The sequence below is a fragment of the Engraulis encrasicolus genome, chromosome 20 (assembly GCF_034702125.1).
Source record: "Engraulis encrasicolus isolate BLACKSEA-1 chromosome 20, IST_EnEncr_1.0, whole genome shotgun sequence".
Taxonomy (NCBI): Eukaryota; Metazoa; Chordata; class Actinopteri; order Clupeiformes; family Engraulidae; genus Engraulis; species Engraulis encrasicolus.
This window is the reverse complement of record NC_085876.1, coordinates 51,830,301-51,835,300: the sequence shown is the minus strand read 5'-3', so window position 1 is coordinate 51,835,300 and position 5,000 is coordinate 51,830,301. Positions and strand designations below refer to the sequence as shown.

At 38.7% G+C, this 5,000-nt stretch overlaps 1 protein-coding gene and 1 long non-coding RNA gene across 2 annotated transcripts in view; one reads left to right on the top strand and one right to left on the bottom strand.

The window, feature by feature from the left end:
* LOC134436745 (potassium voltage-gated channel subfamily KQT member 4) overlaps positions 1-5,000 on the top strand; it is a 212,654-nt gene that overhangs the window by 50,548 nt on the left and 157,106 nt on the right. The gene's annotated exons all lie outside the window — the stretch shown is intronic.
* The window catches only part of LOC134435961 (uncharacterized), a 3,977-nt gene continuing 1,582 nt past the window's right edge, over positions 2,606-5,000 (bottom strand). Inside the window, exons 2-4 of the long non-coding RNA XR_010032146.1 lie at positions 3,693-3,757; positions 3,161-3,263; positions 2,606-2,693 (exon numbers count right to left, since the gene is read on the bottom strand). This is a non-coding gene — a long non-coding RNA (uncharacterized LOC134435961). The remainder of the gene's footprint in view (positions 2,694-3,160; positions 3,264-3,692; positions 3,758-5,000) is intronic.

Sequence of the window (5,000 nt, the reverse complement as noted above, 5' to 3'; positions counted from 1 at the left end):
ACGCAACGGGCTAACCAGTTAAACCGATTCTCCAAACACAACATCTTTGTTTGCAAAAGGCTACTACGTTTCCAAAATATTTAACATATGCAATAAAAGCAAACTCTGTCTTCAGTCCAATACACAATGCATAGTAGTGTATGAACACTCCCAGTCAGTCATTACACAATGGTCGTAAAAATCCAAAACACGGCTATCATGTTGACACAATTTGCCGTTATTTAACACTGTTGTCAATTACATAACTTTCAAGCCAGTTCCATTGTTGTTTCTTTTACTTAGCCACTGACTCTGCTTGATCAGGATCTACTGACTGAGAGATAGCTGGCCCAGTAAATGCTTTGAGTTGTGTTTGAGATTTGAGTTGTGTGTCTTTTCTTATGTAAAATTGTCAGTAGGCTAGGTAGTGGGTCCGTGTAACAATAATGTCTTATTGCAAAGAATTGGATTGAAAATCAGAATGCTTTGATGTAGTTTTTGTTTTGTTTTTGTTTGTTTGTTTGTTTTCCTTTTTTTTACAACTACACTCAAAAAAAAAATTCTGTTGGATTTACTTAAGAATATTATGGAAAGTATTTCCACATGATTATCTTTCTTATTTTTAACATTAGGCAACTTTGTTGATTTAACAGGATTACCTTCTGTTCATGTAACCTTACTTTCTTGAGTTGATCCAACATAACTGAGTCAGGGTATCAAAACCTGATTCAATTAAATTGATCCAACAGGATCTTATAATGTTCATCCAACATGTTTGATACTGGTTTGATTATCCCAATTCTCTCAAGTTGATCCAACAAGAGCTCATAATGTTGTATATGTGCTATTGAATCATGTGGAAATACTTTCCATGTTTTTATTAAGTAATTTCAAAGCATTACACTTAATCTTACACAGAAAATGCTATAAATCTATGGAAAACAACACTACAAACCCAAGATGTTGAAGATTTGTTTTTTTATTTTTATTTTAATCAACACATTCCCCAGGCCATTAATCAAAACACAAAATTGTCTTGAGGGTAATAAATAAAAAATAAACAAAAAAACATTTTAAACACTTACATACAAGAGCGTACACGTGTGTTGTAGGCCAATAATGCATTCCATACCACCAGTAGCACACCAACAGTCATTGAAAGGTTAATTACCATAATACTTGTCTACGATGACATAACACAGGGCCTTTAGTAATGCACTATGACTGTCCTTGCCATTCTAGTAACAACAAATTTGTAACGCTGTGTTTTTGTTTAAAGAAACTCCCGCACACTGACCATTTCGCTGTTCTTTCTTTAATAAATTTAAGTTTATTAAAGATAGAAGAGCGAAATGGTCAGTGTGCGGGAGTTTCTTTAAACTATTGCTGAGTGACCCATGGTGCCATCTCCGACGCACCTGCCAGCTGAGGTGTGCGAAAAAAGCCAAAGTTTAACGCTGTGTTTTTAACAGGTTGTTAAGTCAAAAAAAAATGTTAAAAATAGAGTGCTGTATATGTGCTTGAGGAGGTACGCACGCACACAAGTTAAGAATAGTGTAGTGGACTTCAGAGCCTCTCAATGATCTGCTCAATGCAATGACTCTTTATTAAAAAATGCATAAAAGGTGTTTGGCCATTTCAGTAATGTTTTACCAAAAGCTGTGTGTGAGCAATAATGTAGAAATGTGTATTTGTACTTCTAGTCAATTGTTATTATTATGTCTGCATTATTACTCACACACACACACAACTTTCAAGGAGGATAACAAGTTTAGTGCGTAAACAAGGGCAAGAAATATGGCCACTGTAAGTGAATATTTGTAACCTGATTATCATGACTTACAAATCTCTTCGAGACTTGGTCTGACCAAGAGCATAACAACATTCTCAAACGGCATGGTTGACCCAACTCTCATGATTTGCTACTGGTCGAGGGCCGAACAGGCTGAGCCAAAGTTTAAACCAAACATTTTCTTAGTCCAAATAGAGCGTCTCTGCTCAAACCTTGTCACTTCCTTGAACACGCCTCTAGCCAGGACGGTTGGTGATGCTGAAAGTCGATTGCTTCCCGACAAAGTGGGTGGAGTGTCCTGCTGTGGAGGGAACCCGAAAGTACCTGAACAAAGTTTTTCTGAGTGTGTGTAGCAGAGCCGAAGGTGTTGCGTCACTGCGAGGGCGGAGCCTGGGTAGGATGTTTGGCAAGCAGCCAAATGCAGTCACCCCTTTGAAAATGATTCCGATGTCCTCAGGACTGTCAGTAGCTTCTGAACCTTCATGGCGGATCACGTAGATGGCATGGATGCTTTCTGCCATAGCCGATTCCCTGTCAGCATGTTGTGCCTGAAACAAAGTAATTCGACAGATACACATGTAAATATTTAACTGATGTCCATGACATATTTTACCTTCTTAACCATCCATTTCAAACATGCTACCACAATACCAAATACACCAGGTGAAAAGTTAGACAATTTAACACAAGTTATTCTGACTTAATGTTTATACATCTCGATTGTCAACAAATCAGCAAAATTGTAGGCATCAAGATTCAAATTAACATTCTCTTTGTACATAATACCTGGGTCATGGGTATCATTATTGTGGAGGCATCGATCAACCATTCCCCCTTTCCTGATGGAACGCCTCCGTCAGATTTGGAGAATATGGAGAAGAACTTGACTGTTGACTTTTATTCTTCAGAACTCTGCACACACCTATAAAATCATAAAACACAAATACAACATGTACAGTATGTAGCTTATTTGTCTATTTTCAGGACACAAAAAAACAATTTACATAATAAGTCCAAACAAAAGAGTGATAATCTCTTACACCTCTTGTGTGTGTGTGTGTGTGTGTGTGTGTGTGTGTGTGTGTGTGTGTGTGTGTGTGTGTGTGTGTGTGTGTGTGTGTGTGTGTGTGTGTGTGTGGCTCTAGCCCCCTGGTGGAGCTCCAGCACACAGAGGTCTGGGACACTGTAGCAGGATTCCATTTCTCCAGTCAAAAAAATAATCGGAGCAGTTATTGCTACAATATCAATGGGAGCTCGCATTGAGAAGTTGCAGAACGAATTATAGACCACATTGATGCTTAAGAGAATTTGTTGGTGGTAAGGACATCATTACATACCAATATAAAGAGTAATCTATTGGAAGATGCAGCCGAGTAAAACATTTCATACCTTGAAATCTTCCAGGAGAGATTTCACCCGAGCGAGAGATGTCACCCGAGCTCTGATGCTGTCTCACATGACCCAAGTCACTGCCAGTGAGCAAGAGCCATCTCTGTTTGAAAATAACAACACCAGAACAAGGACACAATTGACACCTGGATACAACTTCTGGAAATTGTCTTGGTGATTAACTCTACACAAATAGATATGCAAAGCATTCTAACTTACTTAACTTAACTTTAAAAAAGCATGGGCAGTCTGTGAATGCAAGAGAAGCACACTGCCTGTGACTTTGCTCTGGGCGTACATGATCTGGGCATACATCAGTGTCTCCCAACCTTTTTCGTCTTGAGTACCCCCTAAGCATTTTTGTCATAGTATGAGTACCACCTCACTCGTGTTCTCTATCCCAATATGATCATGACCATACATTTGTTTTTATTCATAAAATAAAACATACTCCTAGTGGTACACGTACCCCTGGTTGGGAAACACTGCATTACATTCATCTCACCTAACATTGAAGCATAGTAAAACGTACCCTGAAATCCTCCAGATTGCATCTTTTGCCAGCATCAACAGGCTACTGCATCACGTGGTACATTTCTGTAATAAACAATATCAGTAATTGATTATATTTATCAAATGTTACACACAGTTTTTACAGTTACATTTTGTTTCACTATGGTAATCAATGTTTTAAAATTAGTCATTTTGAATTAACAGGCCACTGCCTTATTTAGGCTTCTTGGTTCAGTGAGCATACATAAATAAAGTAGCCTAAACTCTAATCCAGGGGTGCCCAACCTTTTTTTTTTAACCGAGATCTACTTTTGAAGTTGATGGTCTGCCGTGATCTACCAAGTCAAATTTCAGGATGTCAGTATGAAAATTTAAGATCACCATTTATTAATCACCATTATTATGAACAAAATGTTTTTAGTAGGCTACTATGGCCGTATATTTTCAGTGTGTTTTTAAAGTGTGTTGAATAGCCTACGTTTACAAAGCAATGCAGTGCTGCATTGCTTTGTAGTATGCAGAGATAATTTCAGTCCTACACAAGTCATAAACAACTGAAACAATTTCAAAATGATAAACATTTGGTATATAAAAGGCATATGTAGGCACATGGGCCCTATTTCTAAAATATGATGAAGCATTATCATGACTTCAGTGGTCAAAATTAAAAAGGGCTCAGAACTTCACCATTTGTTATGGGTAAATAGTAGGCCAGTTGAGTTCACTTTACTGTGAGAGAGAGAGAGAGAGAGAGAGAGAGAGAGAGAGAGAGAGAGAGAGAGAGAGAGAGAGAGAGAGAGAGAGAGAGAGAGAGAGAGAGAGAGAGAGAGAGCGAGCAATGAGAGAGCAATGAGAGAACTCATTGAATTGGTTAACACCCTTGTTAAGAGTGACTTCTTCTATGAAGGTTTTTTTTTCCCAGCTCTCTGGGACAGTAGCAGAGCAAAGGCTTTCTATTGTGAGTTTGGCCAATCGTTCTGTCCACAACTGGAGCAGGAAACAGCACAAATTGAAGTGAATTCCATACATGTCAGCTAACATTTCCCTTACACGCGGCACGCGATGTAAACGCAGTTAGCGATGATGCATGCGACTAGCGATTTGGACAAAGATCCTCGCATATCGCCGCGTCATAACGCATCGTTGCGCACATGTTCTGTTACTCACCCGATGTTACATGTGTGCACACATGAATCAACTGCAATACCCTTACGGTCACTTCCTAATGCTTTCCCCTCATTCTGTGTCACAGTGGGACTAATTATCTAACCAATACAGTAGTACCAGCAGCTTACTACATAGCCTACTTTTGAAAGACAGTATTTTC